Source organism: Gorilla gorilla, chromosome 12 (assembly GCF_029281585.2).
Source record: "Gorilla gorilla gorilla isolate KB3781 chromosome 12, NHGRI_mGorGor1-v2.1_pri, whole genome shotgun sequence".
NCBI classification, from domain to species: Eukaryota; Metazoa; Chordata; class Mammalia; order Primates; family Hominidae; genus Gorilla; species Gorilla gorilla.
The window spans coordinates 95050952-95075425 of record NC_073236.2 but is presented as its reverse complement, the minus strand read 5'-3'; the positions used below and the strand labels follow the sequence as shown (position 1 = coordinate 95075425).

The 24474-nt window shown below is 39.2% G+C and overlaps 1 protein-coding gene across 4 annotated transcripts in view; it reads left to right on the top strand.

The window, feature by feature from the left end:
* The window catches only part of CAMKMT (calmodulin-lysine N-methyltransferase), a 412109-nt gene that overhangs the window by 318491 nt on the left and 69144 nt on the right, over positions 1-24474 (top strand). The window lies entirely within an intron of this gene.

The window sequence follows — 24474 nt, the reverse complement described above, 5'->3', positions numbered from 1 at the left end:
AAAGTCAGTGGAATAGCATTTTCATGATTAAGAGCAGTCGGAGGGATTAATGGAGAGGCAGCATGAGCTTATTCCTAACTTTGAGTGTGCCAGGAGTTTTAACAGGGATAAGAGGAGTCACCAAACATCTCTTCCCTGTCCCTTGTATTATTTTGCAAGAACATAGGCAAACTTGTGCATTTTTCAGCAGAAGGGATATCTGGGTAGAAGATTGCATTCAGTTTGTGGAGTAAGGGCATGCAAGCAATTAAATCCCAACTTCCTCATCAGCAATCTGTACTCAGGAGGGCTGTCCAGAGTAGCCAGGCCACATCCAGCCACACTGGAGATAGGAATTCCATGTATATGGCGAAACCCTATCTCTACTAAAAATACAAAAATTAGCTGGGCATGGTGGCGGGCACCTGTAATCCCAGCTACTCAGGAGGCTGAGGCAGGAGAATCACTTGAACTAGGGAGGTGGATGTTGCAGTGAGCCGAGATCACACCACTGCACTCCAGACTGGGCAACAGAATTGAGACTCCGTCTAAAAAAAAAAAAAGCATATTTACTTTTAGAAGGTTGTGTTATTTTTTACAATTCTCTTATAACAATGCACCTCCTTATTGCCTGCACCTGGCGTACTCCATTCCAATCTCCTTGCTCTTGGGGTGTGTGTGTATGTGTGTGTGTGTGTGTGTGTGTGTAAAACGTCTGGCATAAAACACAAGTGTGTGTGAGAGTCAATGTGTATGTGTATTTCACAGCTGGACTCATGCATAACTCCCAGTTAATGGTGTCACTAAGGAGTACAATTAGAGGATGTATAAAGAAGAGAGAACTGACAAACTTTTCTGTACTATGAAAATTTTACAATGGGAAATAACTCTTTACAATACAGTTTTTTCAATAAGAAAAAAAAAAAAGGAATTCCATGTATGGATCCTAAACTAACTGTGTTCCTTACCTAGCTGGGTTGCTGCGTTTCCGAAAATCCCATTAGCAACAAAAACACCAACAAAACCCCAAACAATCTTTATGAGTAGCTTGGAAAAAAATTTTTTAAATGCGTGAAAAAAGTAGACTTGTGATGGTGCACTTCAGATTAATTCTTTCCGTTAACATTTTGAAATGTTAAGTAAATAGGTAGTGAAATGGGGATGGTGCTAGTTCTTCATCTTGTGTTAGACATCCAGGTCTAGCCATGTCTGTACTTCTCTAAACGTGACTGTGTATTCACTGAGATTGCTGCTGAGCCTACCTGAGATCATGAGGCTGCTTACTCATCAGTGAACAGCATGACCACCCTTGGTACACACTCCAGCTTCAAGCTAATGGTTCAGGCATATCTAAAATGGCCAATCTCTCCAAACACTTGGGCTGAATTCATTACTCCTGCCTCATTCCTGAAGTGCATAATCAAATTCTAAAGACCGATTGCTTGATACTCATATTTTTTTTCCTACAGCAGGTTTTACTCAGCAAAAAATGGACAATACTACTCAATGGATAACTTAGCAGTTCAGAAGCCATGTTATGTTTTGTGCTTGTATTTTTATCTCATGAGTAAGACTGTAATTGTGAATGTTTGTATATTGTCTTCTGAGTGTTCTTTTCTCCTGATAGCCTTCCTTCTCATCTTTTCTCAGTCTGTCTCTTATGAGTCCTGAAAATAGGAGCCCCTGGTATTCCATGTACATGTTTCATGAAAATGGCAGACTCTGGTACTCACTTTCCTTTATTCATAATTAACTATCTTGGCCCAAATCCTATTTTTCTCCCATTCTAATTGAGAAATTTGGTTCTCTTCTCTCTACATTGAGTTGAAAATCCCCAGGAACCCAATAGCAGACTGGTTGTTAAGTTGATTTGGTCCCAAAAGAACCTTAACAAAATCCTCTTTCTACTCTTATGAATCGAATTCCCCAAACTCTTTTGAATAAACCATCCTGGTTTCCTCTAAGCTGACGGTTAGAGTTGGGTCGTGGAGTTCAGGGTGGAAGTATTAACTCAGAAAGTCAAACTCCAGTGTTTTGGGGCCTGTGGGTGAATCAATGCTTGAAGAATAGTGTGACCATTTATTTGCCTATTCTCTTTTGTCCCTGACCAGCACCTCAACATAGTGATATTAAATTTTATAAATGTGGCTCAAAACTTGACAACTATTATATTTGATATTGGACTGCAGCCATCCTCTCAGGGATCTCTGCCCTCATTTTTTTCCACTCTGAGTACTTGCCTCCGAGTGAAGGGTTCAAGAATAAATGCATTACCAAAATGAAGGGAAACAGTCTTTGAACTTCTGAGTGGAGAACTGTAAAGTGACCAAGAATGTGATTACTAGTCAGGCTTCTAGATGGTTTATTAATGAAGCAGTGCATTCTCCACGAGGGGAAAGAAATGCCATTAATGTTATACCCTTGGCACGGAAGTTCCTATTTAAGGAAAAGTAAATGCATAGCCTGCACCATGTCAGAAAACTAATTTTAATGTTAACAATGAGTTGAGTATTCTTATAGTTATGAGAAAATATTCCAGCCTTCATTGCCTTCCACAAATAAGTTGCTGGAAGTAAACGAGGTGTGCTATTTCAGTACCAATTTAGCAATACCTCTGCTCTATTATCAGCAACATGCACAGTTGGTTCATGGCAGAATGCAAACCACTCTTGTCTGTGAATAAGCATCAGGCTGACTGTGCAGGATGATAATTGCTCTGCCTGCACTTCCTTTGGCACCTACTGATCTCCGCTAAGTGGTTAGTAAAACATATTTTTGAAGGAATGTCAAGCACTTCTAAAAATTTGAAGGACTTCATCTTTGATTGTTCTTTTTCTTATGTTTAAGTTTGAAGAAAGTTCACACCAAGCCATTCCACGGCTGCCATTACTCCTAGCAAACGTCTGAAATAGCAGGGTGCCAGTGTGTCTGTGCTTGGCATCTTTTAATCAGCGGTGTTTTCTTTTTCATGATACTGTGACACTGGCTGGATGTGTTGGGATATCAAGTGACGGACTTCAAATAGATGGCAAATTCACTAAAGTGAAAATGATTGTGATAGTTCCCTCATTTCCCCCTGCAGTGTATGCAAAACTGACTTTTAAAGTGTTTAGTGGATAATAGATCATGTAAGGTCAATGCTAGCCATGGCGGCCATGGCTATTATTTTCCCTTTTCATGGGAGTGTGCTCAGCAAAATGAGATTGTCACACTCTTTTTTTGAGAGGACAGCGACAGACAGTTAAAAGCCTCTTCATGTAAGGATGTTATTTCATAAGGACACCAGCACTGGATTATCCCCTTCACTTTAAACTTCTGCCAGCTTGTACAAAGAGATAAAACAAAATAGCCCTGGTCCCAGGGGTGGGGAAGTGCCGGCCAGCGCAGCCTGGGTCCACAGGCTTTCATTTTGATTAGTCACATGTGAGGAAAATTCACTTAGGCTGAGAGGTAAATTTAATACCAGTTATGCCCATGCTGTTCATATCACAACCATTTTCACATGATGCCACTTAATTCCCTAAGAAGCAGAAAGGTAAATCGGTGGCTGGCCAGCAAAGGTGTCACAATGCATTAAGACCAGGACTCGCTGCAGGGGATAATGGTTCTGATTGCTGTTGACTCATGTCTCCACCAACTGCCTCATGTAAAATAAGTGACATTTAAAAGACATCAAGATGTGAGAAGAGGTAAGGGAGAGAGAAAGAAAGAGAGAGGAGGGTAAAAAGTATGCGCGACTAAACTTGCCACCCGAATGTGCAGTTTCTTTTCCACCCTAAGTGGTAGGAAATGATAACTCGACATGCCATGGGTGACCTGTGCTAAGCTTTTAACTTCCTGTCTTGTGTTTTTAGAGAAAAATCTGTAAAATTGCTTCTGGGAACTGCTCCAACATGTTATCATTTATTTCCAATTTAATTTTTTTTAAACTCTTATTCTTTTGCCCTCACATATCAGTCTATTCATCTCTTTAAAAGCTTTAGGCTGAATCAAGTTAGGCAGTGGTAGACAACAAGAGGCAGTCTACTTTCTGAAGGCCCATTTATGTCTATTTTTATAAAGAGAATCAAATTCCAGTTTACAGTAAGCATATGCTTCAGTTGACATCTGTTTCTAAGACTTGGACGCTTTGTTTGCATAACAGTCACCAATAAATGGCCTTGTTTTAAGTCTGCTCACTGAGTTGTATGTGGGTTGTTCAGCTGGGGATTTTAGTCGCAGCTGATCCCCTACCGCTCATAGCTGATAGGAAGGGGGAAAATCCGAGAAGCCCAGTCCTATTTATTAATGCAGATTTTAACATTCTCAATGAACCACTTATCCAGTGTGATTCGGCAACCAAATCCTTATTTGCTCAGGCAGAGGAGGGGGTGTTCTTAAAGTGCTGAATTAAAGCTCTTACCAGCTTTTTTTTTTTTGGAGGGGGAGGGGAATGGGGAAGAAGAAGCAAGAGCAAGGTCCTTTCTTTAGCCAGTCTCTGATAATTTGGAGTACAATGAGATTGAATCTTTAAACAGGACATCATAAACCAAGCTTATGTTTAATGAATTTGTTGTAAACTAAGATGATCAGATGTTTGCAGAGCCCTAAATGTTGGCCCTTTGTGCAAAGTCTTGATGATTTTATTTAATACCACTTAAATATCAGTTTAGAGTTTGATAGAACAGGGTTATGTTTCCTTCATTCGTCTGGTTTTTGTTTCATTTTAAAGCATATCTGATTCTGCATGCGTGGGAAATGGACACAATGTTAAAATATTTCAAGATATACATGTGACTGTCTTTAGAATCGTTACTGCTAATTAAAGAAGTTACTACTTGTGTTAAGCAGCTTCAAATACAAAGCTAATCCTCGGTCTCGATAAGTCTGCCCTTTTTTTCTCTGCCCCTGAAAGGCATGCCAGCAGTTAAAAATATTAAAAGTCCAAAGATGGGGTCGATGTGCCTTAGAGTGTAAACCTGATTAATAGAGGGCTTTCCTTTAATTCCCTTTTTTACATAGAGGAGATCTAACTGTAATGTGTTTGAAAATATGTGTTCACTGACAAATACACTGAACTTTTTCCCCTGAATTATTGTATAATATTCAGTAATCGTTTATGAAATGTGTAACATTTTTCAAGGGGATTTACATATCAGCTTTTCCTAGTGGAATCAACAACAGTAGCATGAAATGTATCTACTCCATTTACTCTTATCCAGTGCTCCTACTTTCTTTTTCCCTTTAATTTTTATATATGGTAAAAATTTCATTGAAGAGAGATTTTAGATGACAGGACTGTAATTTTAAACCCAATAGAAGAGGTGTAAGCAATTTGAGCTTAGCTGAAGCATAATCTTAGGTTGTCAAGAAGAAACCCATTCTCCCTATGCTAATCAATCAGTGTATCAACCAACCAATCATCTCTTCAGCTTAGCATATATCCTAAGGTTTGATATATCTATTAACTGCCCATCATGCAGCTGGTCTCTGGATGATGAGATTCCCCCTATCTTGGCATTTGGCGGCAGACGACCGAGCTATCACAGCCTCAGATAAATACCAAAGTGGAGATTTCAATCCTGTTCCTGAGTGCAGAGACAATCGAGAAACGTTGAAAATATTCTTAGAAGAGAATACACAGAAAATTACATTTCTCAACACTGTTGTATGTGAAAATTGTATATATTACATGATTCTCCCTCCCTAGACACAACAATGTAAAATAAAATTACTCTTTTATTATGATTGGAATGCTGGTAATCAAAAGAATTGTTGGAATCTGCTACAAACTCTTAATTGCAAGACAAATTACATGTAGACATCTGAATAAGTAAGACTAATGACCGTGTAGATGATAAATTTCCTGAAAACAAACAGAAGCCCAATTATATAAAGCAAGGCACACAATCATTATAATTCTGGAGAAGGGGGTCACTATTTCTAAAGATTTTATGTTGCTTCCTGGCTTCTATTCAGAGATTCTGATATTAGGTAAGCTGCAGCTGAATGTATCTGTAGCCTCTTCCACCAGCCAGTGTATTGGAGCATGGAAAGGAGGCAGGGTTTCTATAAAACTGTTTATTGAGAAATAGAAACCAAAAAAAAAAATGATTTAAATTTAATTGCTAAGCATCTGTGAATATGTTGAAATTGGGATGAGTACGATTCATTTCTTCAAACACTGATATCCACCTGGAAGGTAAAATCTCTCCACAAGATGCAAACTCAAATCATGTCTTTCCCACACTATAGTTAAAGTCTCATACTCTGAAAAGAGAACCATAGTGAGGTATTAGGGGACTGAGGTTCTAGCCCAAACTCGGTCATTAACTAGCTAGCCTCTGTGTGCTAAGCAAGCCCCTGGATCCTTTAGACCTTACTTCATAAATTGCAATGTCTCTAAAGCACCTATGAAAAACAGTAACAAGGCAGGGCGCGGTGGCTCACGCCTATAATCCCAGCACTTTGGGAGGCCTAGGTGGGCGGATCACAAGGTCAAGAGATCGAGACCATCCTGGCTAACACAGTGAAACCCTCTCTCTACTAAAAAAATACAAAAAAATTAGGCAGGCGTGGTGGCGGGCGCCTGTAGTCCCTGCTACTCGGGAGGCTGAGGCAGGAGAAGGGCGTGAACCCGGGAGGCAGAGCTTGCAGTGAGCCGAGATCGCGCCACTGCACACCAGCCTGGGCGACAGAGCGAGACTCTGTCTCAAAAAAAAAAAAAAAAGAAAGAAAAAGAAAAAAGAAAAAGAAAAGAAAAATAGTAATGAATTACTCTCCTGATAAGTAAACACGATTTCATATTCTTCCAAAAGGTTATTGTTTTTCATGTCACTAATGGTATGAATGTAGACTTCCACCATAGTATTTGCTCAGCCAAAATCTCTTCAATGCTGTTGGGCAGCATAAACAAATGAGAAACATATTCTAGCCTAAATACAATGTTCTGGGTTTGAAGCCATTGTTTCAATCATTTGTTGAGGGTGGGGCCAAGGAGGAGAAATGATGGAGTTCACAATAACATGAACTCTTTACTGCTGGAGAGAGAAGGAAATCTGTTTTCTGTCCTGAGAAGTCCAGCATGAGTCCATAGAGACCGTGATGACTTCTCCGTTCTCAAGAACTCAGCCTGTGCACTTTGATCTCAACTTAAGAACACTCGTGTGTCCTGGTGTGAAAGGGCTGATAACAATATAACAGCTCTAGAATTTTTGTATTTTTCCCAACAGAAAGATAATTGTGGTGTCAAGTTCAGAGCAAGAGTTCGGTTTAAATAGTGTATTTTGAAAACCTTTCTCGAGGAGTTGTGATTCTAAGAGAAAACAATTTTCTATATGGGTTAAGGTTACGAATTTTATCATAGCAAAGAGAAGGGGACAAAAAAAAAAAAAAAACCCAGACAGAATCATTTTCTCTCTCTCAAGTCACTTAAAGGGCCCATTCTAGGACTAATTCCAGGCTCCTATGATTAGAGACCTGCATGTTTGTAGATATCCCCAGATAAGCCCCAGATATGAGCACCCATGACATGGGCTCTGCTGTACGAAGCAAAAGGATTGATTTAGAGAAAGATGGCCTATTGAATGTGGATTCTTCCATGTTGCTGGCCTGGAAACTGGTAAGCATGCACCTTTCAGGCCCAGGGCAGTCCTCCTCCCCAGAGGATCTATCCTGTCTACTGGTGATAATTGTCCTGCCAGGTCTACAGATTGTGGATATAGATAAGAAAGTCAGTGAAAGTGGATTGAGTGCAATTAGAAACTTACCCACACAAGAATTGACCTGTGATTGCATTTATAGGTAGAATCAGGTCTGGAGTAGAGAGACAGCATTTAAAGCTCAGCAAATAGATCTTGCAAAAGAAGAGGGATTCATTTTTTATTGCTGAGTTCTAGGTTTAGAACAATTTGTTGCTATTCTCCATGAATACAGCATAACTTCATGTGCATCGTGTAAACATGCCCCCGAGAAGAAAACAATGAGGTCCCTGTCCTCAAACAGTTTATGTTCAAAGACAACATAAAGAAAGAGATCAAAGTATTTTAATGAAACCTTGAAGATGGGATCAGCAAATTTTCTTTATCAAAGTATGATTGATTTTTGCTTCTTAAAAGAAAGGTTTGCTCTTATGTTATGAATTCTCTCAAATAGAAAAAGTGGGCACTAAAACAGACGTGAGGATGAAAGTGAAAAGAAGGAGAGAGAATGAGATGGACAGAGGGAAAACTGAGGGAATCAAGGGAGGGAGAAAGCAATGGGCGAAGTGAAGGGAGGGAGTTCTTTCAGCTTAGAATACACTGGGGCTGGAGAGGGAGTATGCACCCAAACATCAGGCACCAAGGTTTGACCACCAGTTATAGCTAGAGAGAATCTCCCCAAAGGTGTCCTTTCCAACTTGCTCTTGGAGAGACCACCATTAACCAGTACAAAGCCTATGAATCTCTGCAGCATTCTAGAAGCATTATGCTCAGCCATTAAAACAGTGCAGCAGACAAGGGAAGAAAGCAGGCACAGAGAGGAGAGGGAACTTAGTGAATGCTTTATAAACACTCTAAATGGGGGGAAATAATGACCTCTGACTTCTTTGTGGTTCTCAACTCATGCTGCCACAAGATTGGTTATAAGGTCCATATCACACTGTGATATGAAAGTATTAATTGAATAGGAGCAATCAGCATTTCTATGTGAATAATGACTTAGAAATAATATTCTGCCCAGTTCAACAATGGAACAGGAAACCAAGGCTTCACCTGGCTACACAGTTCTTTTTGATGAGGTCAGATTTTTTTTTTAACTCTGAGGTATATATATTTTGTGTCCTGTTTTAACACTTCAATCTGATACGCATTTCTTTAGAGTAACTTAAGAAGATGGAATAAAATTAAGGGAAGGCAATATATGATAGATGATAGTATTGTCCTTTAAGTTCAAATTATGACTTTCTGACAGACACCTTCATCAGCTCTCATCTGAATAGTGACTCTTCTATTAAAAGCAAACCCTTGGCCAGGCCCAGTGGCTCACGCCTGTAATCCCAGCACTTTGGGAGGCTGAGGTGGGCGGATCATGAGGTCAGGAGATCGAGACCATCCTGGCTAACACGATGAAACACCGTATCTACTAAAAATACAAAAAATTAGCCAGGCATCGTGGCGGGCGCCTGTAGTCCCAGCTACTCAGGAGGCTGAGTCAGGAGAATGGCGTGACCCTGGGAGGCAAAGCTTGCAGTGAGCTGAGATCATGCCACTGCACTCCAGCCTGGGCAACAGAGCGAGACTCTGCCTCAAAAACAAACAAACAAACAAACAAACAAAAAACAAACAAACAAACAAAAAAACCCTCGTTTAGTTCATAGTAATGAACCAATGTCAGTTTCTTAATTTCGAGAAGTATAAGATGTTAACAATGGGAGAAACTGAGCGAATGCTAGGAACTCTCTACTATCTTTGCAACTTTTCTGTAAATCTAAAATTATTCCAGAATAAAAACCTTATTTAAAGAAAAAAAATGCAACCATGTATATGGGCTTTGCCATGAACACGTTTGAATAAGAAAGCCCTCAGTGCTACATTTATGGGAGCATTTTCTTAATCTTTCTGGAAATGAACGCTCATTGGAGTTTGATATCCTGAGAAGCTGATGACTAACCCTATGCTCGTGTATACCACCAGACAGGTCCCTAGCTGATCAGGCTGAAATGCTGACTTATCCAATGTTGAGTCAGAAAGAGAGGAGAATTTAAAATTAGCTGACTTCTTGGACTGGCACCTAGCACTAAAATAAAATAATCCCTTAGCATGTTTACTAGCCAAAACGTACTGTATCACATTGTAAGTTGCTTTAAAGTTTGTATTTTCTATTAAGCTTGCTGCATGGTGATCATGTAAAAGTGTCTAATGGTTACTGTAAAATTAGAGGCTGTCCAAACAAAACTTAAAATCCTGAAACTTTCTCTCCAATGTATGATAATTCTTGGCTACACTAGTAAACAGTTTGACATGTGTTTAAACATAATTCAATTTTTTTATCAGATCGTCTTTTCTTAAAGGTATGTCTAATGAAGTGTGTGACTGTATAATAGAGGAGACAGTATTTGATTTTTAATTTTTATGTTAAATGGTTTCCACTGTTGTATGCCCATTTGAGTTTTTACAATAAAAGACAAATATAAAAATGTGTATCTGTATCACTGTGCTTACCATATTGTTTTACTGATGTTTTTATGTTCATCTTTTCCCTTAAAGAGTGAACTCCTTGAGAGAAGGGGCTGTGGTCTTAGTATCTCGCCCAGTACAACATATAGTAAGGATTCAGTAAATATTTGTTTGGATGAATAAATGAATGAAATCACATTCAAATGCATTATTTCTCCTTTGAAGGGAACCAAATAGCTGCCAGTCAATTTGCTCCCTTCACTGCCCTTGTTTTAGGGTGGCCTCACAGTTTGGACTGGTTTTTATCATTGCTATCATTCAGCTACATATACTAACCTTTCAAATCTGCAAAAAGTATTTAAAAGAAAGAGAAACTGTTCATGTTTCAAAACCTATTATAATGCATCTTCAAATATGTCAGACACATCTTTGTTAAAATTAAACCAGGGATTGGTTTTGAGCGAATAGCCCTATATCCTTACAGATGCTGTGGATGGATGCATCTAAGCTGCTTATTATATTGATGGGTTTTGCTGCTCTGCAGCAAATGGAAACAGGCAGCTGCTTCCTCCATCAAAGCAAAAAGCAGCCTGAGTTTTTATTAACCGAGTGTTCATTTCTTCTATTGCCAAAATTCTTACACAAAACAAAAGAGCAGTTTTAGCACATTATTGCTTAACTAGACATGAACAACTGACAGCAAGTGATAAGCCTGTCTGCTTTTCACAACTGGTAATCATTTTTGGAATAGATGTTTTAATATAGTTGAATATAAATTTTGTAATTTACATCTACAATGGTACGTAAATTTATAGATCCAGTTTGTTGCAGGAGAATGAAGGCTATAATCACAAAAGGCTTTTCCCAGTGTTGTTTAATTTTTAATGACTATTTGAAAACTGGGGAAGGAAAATGAAATCAAATTCATTTCTTTAACAAAAAAAAAAGGTGTTAAAGACAATCATACAAGTTGGTTGGAGACATTTGTAGATGGCCCCAACAGAGCAAGACCGCTGTGTTTACAGCCAGGACGTGCTTAGCACTACATTTCCACATTAGTTGCAGTGAGCTGCCCAAGTTAGTGCAGCAGCAGAAATTTTTGGAGAGCAGACTGTCACATCTCCTTCATATCAATGAATAATGATGAGTGGAGATACAGGAAGGACAGAGTCCTGGCCATTTTGCACAGCTGAGATTTTCAGCCAGCTCTCATACATATATATGTGTATATATACACATACATATATATACATATATATATATATATTTTAGCAATCTGAATGTCATATATTTAATTTCAAATGGCATGGCAAAGTGAGGTTTGTTTAAAGTAGGTTTAGACTGAACCTCAATGAGATGTTGCCCTACTTACCATGTTAATATGCTGAGTAGTGTTTTACCTTTTGGAACTTGCTAATGGCAATTCCTGCTGTTAGAAGGGGAGGCAGTTCTCCTCCTTCCCCCTTCCCCACACAGAAATGATTCTTTCCTCAAGACCTAAGAGAGGAAACTTGGAATAAATGCAGTGTGATATGCTGGGACGTGCACCTTCCAAACAACATTGCTAAAATAAGTTATGCTGCCTAACAGCCTGATACCAGGACTGTTTAATGAATGTGTTCTGTTCTTGCATCTGGAACATGCACCTCCTAAATACTATTTACTCTCCAGGAAAGCTTGCATAAATGTGTAGAGCATGCATTCCACATGGAACACATGGCTTTCAATTTGTTTGGAATTTAGCCATAGTGTTTACCTGCAAATGAGATAAATCTGGACTCCGAGGCAGGAAAATGCTTTAGAAATCAAATTCATGAATCACAGGTAACTCCAGGGAAGAAGCTCACTTTTGCTATTTTGGTATGCCCTGTAACAAGTATGTGTCTGTGTTCGGGACGTGGCTGAACACCTAAGACAGGGAACAATAACAATTATTCCTAATACCTTATTTCCTCCACTCCATTGGCACATTGCTGCTCTTACATGAGTTTTCAAGACATGACCCAGCACTATTTATTTATTTATTTATTTATTTATTTATTTATTTATTTATTTTGAGACAGGGAGAGTCTCGCTCTGTTGCCCAGGCTGGAGTGCAGTGGCATGATCTTGGCTCACTGGAACCTCCGCCTCCCCAGTTCAAGCGATTCTCCTGCCTCAGCCTCCCTGTAACACGGCACAGTTTTAAAAGGGAAAAGGGTGATCTCATCAGAATGATGGCCTGTTCATCCCACCCTGAGGACACTCAAGCACAGCAGGGCCTTGGGGGAAGGCATTACTTCCCCCACGTAAAGGAATAAAACTGACAATGAAAGTCTTCCTTTTTCTTCTTCTCTTTTTTGTTTTTCCACTGTGGGAAGGACATGTGGTGTTTCTGGGGAAATCCATGTCATGTTTTCCCTCCTGCTAGGAACTCTGTGGTCTGATTTTCTGGGTCCACCTGTCCTAGACATGCTTCTTCTCACTTTCTGACATCCTCTCTGACCAATGGAGATGGAGCATTTACTCACATAGGCCGAGATAGCTCACATCAGGAGACGTTCTTCTACCTGTGCTTTGAGACCTCAGGAAAATCTCTTCCGCCCTTAGGTAGTTTTGTTACACTGAGGAGAAGGAAATTCTTCTGAGGAAAGAAATACAGCAGAGAGCTGTGCTCAGTATTGGAGAGGGAAAATCATACTTGAAGATGTTTTCTGTTATTAATATGCTTGATTAAATAAGCATTCACATCTAGTGTATATAGGTGTAGGGCAGTTATTTTCTGAAGCTCTGAGATTTAATTAACAAAGATAGTTCTAATTCCATTGAAATAGACATGTAATGAAGATTTAACTTCTAGGACCATTTCGAAACCCATCTAAAATATTTCTTGGTAGAGGTTTAAATTTGAGATTATAGTGAAAATAAAATATTTTAACCAATCTAATTTCTTTAAAATGTCACAGGCTAGAGCCCACTGGTAATTTTATAGTTTTCATTTGGAAGTGTACACGTATAATGATCTCTAGTCATTGGATTTAGAGTTGGAGAAGGCCTCAGAAATCAATTCAGCTCTTCCATTTTTATTCTTGAAGTGAGAGCCCAAATATGATTTGTCCAAAGTCCCCAAATTAGTTATTGACAGAGCTATAAGAACTAGCAACTAGTTCTCTTGATTCTAGGACCAGCCATCAGGGTTGGGGCACAGAATGCAGTGACGAGAGACTGGGCTCTAGAGTTAGAGTATGTGGGCCTAAACCCTGGCTGTGCCGCTTCAGCTTGCTGTTCTGTTTATGCTGTATTTCACTGTGCCCTTTAGCTGGTCATAAGGATAATGCATATCTTATAGGGGTTGTTTTAAGGATTAAATGTGATCATCGATGTAAAGTACACAGCCCAGTGTTTGCCAAGTAGTAAGTGTTCAACAAGTGATGCTGCCACTGCCAATAATAATAGCTGGGTGTGGTGGCTCACGCCTGTAATACCAGCACTTTGGGAGGCTGAGGTGGGTGGATCGCCTGAGGTCAGGAGTTCGAGACCAGACTGACTAACATGGCGAAACCTGTCTTTACTAAAAATATAAAAATCAGCTGGGTGTAGTGGTGTGTGCCTGTAATCCCAGCTGTTCAGGAGGCTGGGGCACGAGAATCACTTGAACCCAGAAGGCAGAGGTTGCAGCGAGCCGAGATCGCCCCACTGCACTCCAGCCTGGGCAACAAAGTGAGACTCCATCTCAAAAAAAACAACAACAATAATAATAATAATACTAGCAAACACTAACTGAGCACTTACTAGCTCCTATTCTGATTAATCCCCAGTCTATAGTATGGAGTAGGTAGTATTATTACTTTCAGATAAGGAATCGGGGAAGGAGAAGTTAAATGACTTGCTGAGGTCACAAAGATATTAAGTGTGAGAGGTGCCTTTCAAGTTCATGTCTTCACGCTCTAAGCCACTGCGGCCATGGCTGTGGCTGCCGTGCATTTCTTTTTCTCAGCAGTGCTTCCGTATCCTCTGGTCCTGTCTCCATTTCTCATCTGTCACTCAGCTGCTTTCTCAGCATCTGCTGGAAAACTGACTATCAGCCCTACGACCAGGGCCTTGGGGAATGTTGCCTGAAGGCTGACTTCCCCTCCCTGCTTCAGTGTCAGGACATGGCTGGGACCTTGTCCATCTTTTCTTTACCTCCTAATCGTCACATTAATAGTCTGAGTTAAAATGGACATTTTAAATTTTAACGCATTTTTAATCAAATCACACCCATAATAAACAGGCCATCCTATAGTCCTAGAAGAATTTATTGTTGAAATACTTGAGTAATTTTTATGCCCCTTCATTTCTCCTGCTTCCACATGCTCCTTATCTGCCCTTCTCTCAGCTCAGGTCAGTTGGCAATCAGATTGGACCCTTGTTTTTGTAATCTAGTGAGAGGCAGCAGATCCCGGAGGTCTATAATCAGATTGCCTGGGCTCAAATTCCAGCTCTGTGACCCAGTATCTGTATGACTGGGGAGAAGGTTTCCAAACCTCCCTGTGCCTTGATTTCCTCCTCTGCCTCATAGTCCCTGGGCAGCATCAACGTTCCATAAATTGTAGAGTGTCACAGGGCAGGCCTCCACCTGCCCACCTACCCACCATTCTGGAATATTCAGACATTCTCTCCTATTCAGATGTTCTTTGTGACCTGGCTCCACAAGTATAGGGAGGCCTGCACTTAATCATATATTGTACAGAGTGAGTCTGCTAGTGGGTCAAAGCGGGAGGACAAGTATAGAACATATATTGTCCATATACATGTAATGATTGTTTTGGATCCATTTTCAAAGCTCCCATAACAAGGGCACATTTATCCAAAGTTCATTTTGTTTTGATTTTGTGGGTTATCAATGAGGAATAATAATATCCCTGAAAGTACCATAAAAATGTAATTCAGGTTGATAAAATTCCCTGAACAGAAACTTGTCACAACAGTAATAGCAGCAGCATCATTTCTGTTTTTAATAGTAAAAAAAAAAAATTACTCTATGTTAGGCACACTTCTAAATGTCTTACATGCATTATCTCATGTAATCCCCTCAGCACCCCATGAGAAGGTACTTTTATTGCTTGTACTTAACAAATGAGAGAAGTGAGGCATTACCCAACAATCTGGCCAAAGTAGCCACCTGTCCCGCTCCCATAATTATTCTCTATTTCGTTAACATGTTTTATTTCCTTCACAGCACTATTCACTGTCTGAAATGATCTTACTTGTGTCTGTTTTCCCTATGAAAGTTATTTAGGCAAAGGCCTTGTTTTAATCACTGCTGTATCCTCAGCTTCTAGAACAGGCCTGGCTGCCTTGATAATTGTATGTTGCATGAATAAATGAGGCTTAAAAAGTTTAAATACCTTGCCCAAGATCACAGAACCATAAGAGCCAGTATTCAAGCTGCACTGTAACTCAGGAAGATGAGAGCTGGCTTTCTACTGTAGCTTTTTATAGTTGAAGACCCCCCAGACATAATCGAACCCAAGGCTATCATTTTGCAGATGAGGTTACTGAAGCTCAGAAAGGATAAATTACTTTCTAATATCTCACAGTTTGTTAGTGGCAGAGCCAGAATCAGACCCCAGATCCCTAGGTAGTGTTTTTTTGCACCATGAATTCAGCCTCCTCATTTCATATAAAATTGAAGGAAAATCCTATATGCGTCTGCTGTACATCATCCGCCCACTTATTCATGCCATAAACCTAAGTCATACTTGACACTTCCCTCTCCGTTACCACCCCCTTCATCTAATTAACTAGTAAGTCTTGTCAGTGTACCTTCTAAATATATCTCAAATCTTTCCACTTTTCTTCATCTCTGCTAACCATCACCCAAGCCACCACCAGCTCTCATCTGGATATTAGTAGTAGCCTCCTGCCTAGTTTCTCCCTGCCTCCTCTTGCCCGCTTTCATCTGATTTCTTAGAGTAGCCAGAATTATCTTCTAAAACAATATTATAAATCTGGTCATACCACGATGCTGCCTAAAACATATCATTTATTCTAAGGTGTGACTTAAAATTCTTAACATGGCCTCTGGGCCTGAGGGGTCTGGCCCCTAACCACCCCTCCTCCAGTCTTATCTTGTATTACTCTCTTCCTTTCTCATTTATTCTAGAGCTCCACTGACCTTATTTCCATTCCTACAACATTAAGCCCTCTTCTTAAGACTCTGTTTCATGGAGCTCCCCTTCTGTGGACCACTTCTTCCACTTTGTCCTCCTCTTCCTTCTTTATTGGGTTCTTCCCCCTCTGGGTCTCAAACTAGACTGAAGCCCCAGTGACCATGCTATCTCCATCCCTGTTGATCCACAGGGCCCGAAACATTGTAGATGCCCAATAAATATTTGAGAAGCATTCTGTAGTCCTCTTGTGGATTTCTGCACTGGGTTGACACATCAGTGACAAAGCAGAAATGTGAGTTGGATTAAAAGAAAAGGAGACAGAGTACAAACACTGAAATGAGCCCAGGAAGCTTCCATACTCATTCCAACATGAGCTTTTCTTTTTAGTAACATCTACCAGTGCATTTATTCTTCCAGAAGGTTTGATGGCTTAGCTAAGTGTGTGTTGGCCTCTCCACTTGAGTCTCAGATTTGAGAGAGGCCTTTTTTTACTGACTCCTGTGTGATAGGCTTGATCACTTCCCTTGAGGGAGCTAGAGAAAGGTGCTGCTTTGATGGACATCAGCTGATCACAGAAAAGCTGTATGTCTGCTGTGAGAGCTAGATGTGTTGTCATCATGGAGCAAGTACAAGCAGTTGGTGGGGAGGAGGGAGCCAGCAGTGCTGCTTGTTGGATGCTGTCGATCAAAGCCTTAGGACTGTCCTCCAAGACGAACTATGAGAAGTGAAAAGCTCACAAATGGAACTGATCTAGAAGGCCCCAAGCTTAGCTGGATCCTCAGGTTACTGAATTTTAGGATTTGCTCAGTCTTCAGGTTAATCATAGTTGTGCTGTTTGTTTCCAGATTAACTATGAAACTTGACATTTAAAATAATTCTAGGCCAGGTGCGGTGGCTCATGCCTGTAATCCCAGCACTTTGGGAGGCTGAGGCAGGAGGATCACTTGAGCTCAGGAGTTCGAGACCAGCCTGAGTAACATGGTGAAACCCTATCTCTACCAAAAATAGAAAAATTAGCTGGGTGTGGTGGTGCACACCTGTAGTCCCAGCTACTTGGGAGAGAATCACCTAAGCCTAGGAAGTCAAGGCTGCAGTGAACCATGACGGTGCCACTGCCCTCCAGCCTGGCTGACAGAGTGAGATCCTGTCTCCAAAAATAAAATAAAATAATTCGAAACTAGCTACTTCACTAACAATAACAATAACAAAGTGGTTGCTTATATTAAGTGGATCACATTGCCAGTTTTCCACCTCACTCTTGCTACACAGACAGCTGTTTTAGTGTTGGCTGGCTATAGGCTTTCTAAAGTCTGACAAATTCAACAGGCCCAGTTCTGACAGAAGCAACTGCAGGGAACCAAGCCTTTGTTCAAAAGAAATGTGATAAAACAAAATGACCATAGATATGCAAGTATAGTGTAGTACTCTTCCTTTTCCAGACAGAACTCTTGTTTAGCCACTGCTTTTATGGAGGCCCAAAGGATGAAGGAGGCCTTTCCTCCTATGAAATAAACTCATTTGATTTATACAGAAAGCACTAAAGAATAGGAAATGATATGCTTCTTAATAACGTTTATAACGTGTTTAGAGAATACTTTATCTAGAACAAACTATTAATTTAAAGTTTGGGGATGCTTTTTTAGATTAACACTTTAGCTGCTATAAATGCCACTTTGGGCATTCTGCAACACTTCATTGAGTGACGTCAATAATGTAGCAGAAGTGCTATAATTTTCAGATAAGCATTATAATCTATTTTTTTAAACTTTTAAGTTCAGGGGTACATGTGCAGGTTTGTTATACAGATAAATTGCATGTCACGGGGGTCTGGTGTACAGATTATTTCATCACCCAGTTAATAACCATAGTACTATAATATTATTAAGGGAACATAAGAACCTTGGGATCTCATCATTAGTGTTCTTGTCTTGTACGTCCTTCTCCTAAAAATTATTCTCACCACCTTTCCAATGAATTTCTCTCCAGTCTATGAAGTCCCCCTACTCACTATTCTTCCAGAATGAGTTAATGAAACCCCACCATTCTGAGCTTAAATCATTGATGCTAAAATGTACTCTGGAAGAGATAAGAATATGTCTTGGATTCCAGAACTGTCCTACAAAGGTATATTCAAAAGACCATGCATTTCTAGGTTTCAGGTAAACTTGGAGACTGAACAATGCACTCCTTTAAGAAACCTCACTAAACCTCTACATAGGGATGTTTTTTAAGGCATAAACCCACGTGAATGACACAATGGCCATTTTAAGGGGCAGCATGCAATAGCAATAAAATTTCGGAAGCTGGAAGGCAAATGCATTGACTTAGCAGATATGAGAAAGCCAGCAGTTGGCAAAGCTGAGAATCAACCCAATTTAAACTTCTGGAGCCTTGAAAGGCTCGAAAATTGGTGGCATCAGATGTAGCTGGTTCTCCGTATCCATGGATTCTGCATCTGAGGATTCAGCCAACCTCTGTTCCAAAATATTCAAAAAAAAAAAAAGACTAAAAATAACACAAACATTTTTATTTTATTTTATTTTTTGAGACAGGGTCTCACTCTGTCACCCAGGCTGGAATGGAGTGGCATGATCTCGGCTCACTGCAACCTCCAACTCCCAGTTTCAGGCGATTTTCCTGCCTCAGCCTCCCGAGTAACTGGAATTATAGGCGTACACCACCATGCCTGGCTAATTTTTGTATTTTTAGTAGAAACGGGGTTTCACTATGTTGGCCAGGGTGGTCTTGAACTCCTGACCTTAAGTAATCTGCCCGCCTCAGCCTCCCAAAGTGCTGGGATTACAGGCGTGAGCCACTGTGCCCGGCCAAAAATGTTTTAAAACATTATAGCAAATATTTACATAGCACTTATATTGGATATGCATGCAAATACTACATCATGTTATATAAGGGACTTTAATATCTGCAAATTTTGGTATGGAGTGGAGGAGTCCTAGAACTAATCCCCCACAAATATTGAGGGGCAGTTGTACTTCTAAAAGAAGGAGTTGAAGGGGATGAAACTAAGGAGAATTGATTGAAAGTTGTTTAAGAAGTAGTTATATCCCCATTTCAGGTGACTGGGCAACTATTCTCCCTCTATTCCAACAAAAAAACTGGAGGTTTATTCTTTGGAGAGGGTTAAACTGGGGATTTGGGGCTTGGGAGACACCAGGTACAGTTGAAAGCAAAGAATACAAAAAGCCAGGTGGAGTGACTAAGTGAACATATGCAGACTGAATGCTGAGCCCCACACCCTCACCCCACTCACCTACATTCAGCCTTCTTTACTTCCAGAATTACCAGATACCTGAGGGAAGCTTTTAATGTGACAGATAACAAAACCAAGAAACAGAAAAAAACAACTTGAAGAAAACAGACTTTATAAAGATGAGAAAACTTAAAAGAAACTGTAATTAATACTTTCAAATAATTAAGACATTGCATTCATGAAACAGGAATAGGATGCTTATAAAAGAAACATTCAGAGAATGACCATCAATAACAGTAGCATATGTTAAAAGAACAATAAAAAGTTTAGAAGATAAAGTTGAGGACATTTCCAAGAAAGTAGAGAACAATAAGAGATGCAAAGCAAGAAAGAAAAGATTTTTTAAAATAAAAGGATGAGTTCAGGAGATTCAACATCCAAATAATAACAGTTGCAGAAGAAGAGAACAGAGAAATATGGAGATAAGGAAATAATCGATGATACTTTGTAAGAAACTTTCCAAGAACTGAAGAACACGGAGTTTCTGGATTGAAATTACCCACTGAATCATGCAAGTTCTTAAACATTTACCTCTCATACCCCCTTTTTCAAGAAACTACTGGAGGATGTGTTACACTAAAATGAGGGAATAAACCAAGAAAGAGGAAGACAATGTGTAGAGGAAACAAGAGATGGAACCCAGGAGAAAGGCAAAAGGAGCCTGGGATGATAGTGAAGATTAGGCTGTCAGCTGTGTACCAAGCATAGAGGGCATTCAGTCCAGACTAAGGCAGGTTAGAAGATACCAGGAGAGATTTCCTCATAAGGTTGATAGAACACCCATTGTGAATGAATGTATTGAGAGGAGAAATTGACAACTGAAGTTTGAGGTTGCCTAAAAATCTTAGCAAATGAGGGGGGAAAAGACCTTTATAAACTCCAGAGAAAACAAAAATGTATGCATGAAAGAAAAAACAATCATAGTTTACTACATAGCTGTTTTATTTCCTAGTCATAATAAAATCAACTGGGGAGTGATCTTACCAAAATTTTAACATTATAACTATTATTGTAATATTAAAATATAATATTAAGCAGATGGCGTGGGGTGGATAAGGGGCACACATATGTGATGTGGGAAGAGGAATAGAGATAAAAGCAAAAAAAGCTAATTTTGCACAGTGAGGGGTCAGTAGATTTTGCTTGAAACTGAACAATCAAGAAGCAACAATACAAACTTATTATGTAGAAATATAGACACAATTACCAGAAGAGTTAGCTAAAAGAGTTGAAAGTAATAGTTTCTGGGGAAGCAGAAATACTGGGGAAAGGGGCTTGGTGCTACTGTTTGTCTTAGCCATTCTAATAGATCCCAATGGCTCTTTAAACTATGTGTCTCTATAACTAATTTGAAAAGAAAATCTTTTTGAAAGGCCATTTTATTCCCACAAATAAGAATGAGAAAACTTTAAAAAGTAGCAGCTTTAATGAGACATAATTCACATACCATACAATTCATCCAGTGGTATTTAGTGTATTCACACACTTGTGCAACTGTCACCACAATTTTAGAATATTTTGTCACCTCCAAAAGAAACCTTATACTCATTGGCAGTCATGCTCCATTTACACCTAACCATTGTTGCCCTGGGCAGTTACCATGCCACACTCCATCTTTATGAATATACCTATTCTGGATATTTCATATAAATAAAAACATACAACATGTGGTCCTTTGTAACTGGTTTCTTTCACTCAGTACAGGCATACCTTGGAGATATTGAGGGTTTGGTTCCAGACCACTGCAATTAAGTGAATATCACAATAAAGTAAGTCACACAAATTCTTTGCTTTCCTGGTGCATATAAAAGTTTGCACTATACTGTAGTCTTCTTATCATTCGCCTGAAATATCATTCGTCTTCTTATCATTCGTGTGTTCACTGGAGTAACACTTTTAAGTTCCTTCAAGAACTTTTCTTTTACATTCACAACTTGTCTGTTTAGTGCAAGAGGCCTAGCTTTCAGCCTATCTCAGCTTTCAACATGCCTTCTCCATAAGTGGAATCATTTCTAGCTTTTGATTTAAAGTGAGAGACATGCAACTATTCCTTTCACTTGAACACTTAGAGACCACTGTAAGTTTATTAATTAGCCTAATAATAGGGAGGCCTGGGGAGAGGGAGAGAGATGGGGGAATGCCGACTGGTGGAGAAGTCAGAACACACACAAGATTTATTGATTAAGTTTGCTAGCTATCTTATATGGACGCAATTCATGCCGCCCCAAAACAATTACCATAGTAACATCAAAGGTCATTGATCACAGATCACCATATCAGATATAATAATAATGAAAAATTTTGAAATATTGTGAGAATGACCAAAATCTGTCACAGAGACACAAGTTGAGCACATGCCATTGGAAAAATGGCACCAATGGACTTGCTCAGTGCAGGGTTGCCACAAACCTTCAATTTGTAAAACTGTAGATATGCAGCATCTACGAAGCACAATAAAGAAAGCTGCAATAAAATGTAGTATTGCCTGTATAACGTTTTCAAGTCCCATCTATGTTGTAGCATGTATCAGTTCTTCTTTTATTGTCAAATAATAATCCATTGTATGGACGTACCACATTTTATTTATCCGTTAGTCAGTTGATGGACATTGGGGTTGTTTCCACTTTTGGGCTACTAAGAACAATGCTCCTATGAGCATTCGTGTACAAGTTTTTGTTGGACATATTTTGATTTATCTTGGGTAGCAGTGGAATTGCTGGGTCATATTATAATCTACATTTAACCTTTTAAGGAACTGCTACACAATTTTCCAAAGTGGCTACATGATTTTACATTCCCACCAGCAGTGCATCAGGGTTCCAGTTTCTCCACATCCTCACCAGCCCAACATTCGTTATAACCTGACTATTTGATTGTAGCCATCCTAGTGGGTGTGAAGTGGTATCTCATTTAGGTTTTGATTTTCACTGAGATAACTTTTAAAAACTTAGATTAGCAAAAATTAGTTATGTTGAAAAAATCCTATCTGGGCAAGGCTTTGAGGAAACAAACACTCTGATTAGGAGTGTAACTTGGTACACATTTTATGGAGGTCAGTTTGATATATTTAAATGCAAAATATATGTAACCTCTGACCAGATATCCCATTTCCTAGTATTTGACCTAAGGAGAAAACCATAGGTTGGGAAAAGATGGGTTGTCATATTGTACTACTGTTGATGTTAATGGCAAAAACCGCAATTACTTTTGCATCAACACAATAATCTCATCATATCAACAACTTTGAAACTAACTTAAATGTCTATCAAGAGGAAACTGGTTAAATGAATTCTGATGCACACATAGAATGTCTAAGCAATCATTATAAATAATGATGCAGGTAAAGTACATTTTTATTTTCTAGTAAAGCTATCTACCACATATTGAATGAGGGAAAATCAGGTTATTGAATATCTTCATGAAAAGATCCCATTGGTATAAAATATCTGTTTGCCTAGAAAGATCTTTTGAGATGATGTCCAAAATGTTAACAGTGATTATATCCTAGTGGTCACATTTTACGTAATTTTTTTTTTACTTTGTTCTTTGTATGTAATTTTGTTAAAAATCAGCCTCTATAATTTTTTGAGACAATTATAAAACTATTACAAAATACTGCATTTTAGAAGTCGCATTTTTGTACTTAATCAAGGCTTAAATTTTAGTTAGATACTCTTTGTCTATCATTTTTTTGAAACCTCAAGCTAAAGGCATAAAGAAATTCATTATAGTGGTGATTATATTCACTTGGTGTAGAGCATTGTCTTATGCTCTTCCCTCAGAGACTTTTATTTATACTTTGGTCTTAATAGAGTTATTTTTATGTGGAGATATGACAGGTATTAGGATTTGCGGTAACAGGTCAAAATGGTTTTCCACTTTTCTGGTTATTGGGATACTAATTTTGGATTCACATAGTCTCTCTTCCACTCTTCCATCCCTGTTTGCTGGAGAATAACATTAACAATGCTTTCTTTTTCTTTGATCTTATTATGTGTTAGGAACCATTCTAAACATAGGCATGTATTTTACTCATCTCTCAGGCCAGTCCTGTGAGGTTGACAATACTGCAATGATATTTTACAAATGAGGAGCATGAGGGATAGGCAGGTTAAGTAACCTGTCCAAGGTCACTCCACAAGGGAATGGCAGAGCTGGCACTGGAGCCCAATAAGTCTGGTTCCAAAATATCTGTGATCTTAACTGCCACATTCCACTGCCTCTCTTACTTTCCTCCTAAATATGACTCCAAACACTTCTTGCTGGTTTTCCTTGTTTCTCCCTCAAGCTGTCATTCCTACCAGAAATGCCAGAGAGGCTGAGGTAGTGTGTACACCTGACTGGGCTTCCCTGCAACAAATGCTCTATGGAGACACCTCTTTGCTGTTTATATATTTACCCCCGAATTTCTTAGGAGTTTACTTAACATTTCTTTGACACCCTCTTCTCTGAAATGTTTGGATTTCTTACTCCTCAAAGTTGGAGGTTCATCTAGGGGAAAAAAATAAGCCTTTTGTAGATGTTTCAACCTTGCATTAAGACCATCAGCAGAGTGCTTGGTGTTGAGTCAGAGAACATTTGCCACCCGTTCCCAGGACTGCATGGTGCTCTCAGCCTTAGGAAGTGCAAGATGCCTGGTGCTCTGCCTGATCTTTGAGTTTGATTAATTGGGGGAAAACATAATTTTTATAAGGTTATAGTTTATTCTAATTATAAGGGTAATATATGCTTATTGTAAAAATTTTGGAAAATACAAAAAAGCATAAAGAAAAAAATTAAAAACACTTATAATCCTACCATTCTGTGATAACAACTAGAAACTACAATTTCCAAGCATGTTTGTCTTCTCTTTAAGCAATTCATATCCATTCATGAAGACTAAGTATTTGAAATCAGTGATTTATGGATGACAATTTTAGAAAATGTCCATCCATGCAATTTAGCAGGTAGAATT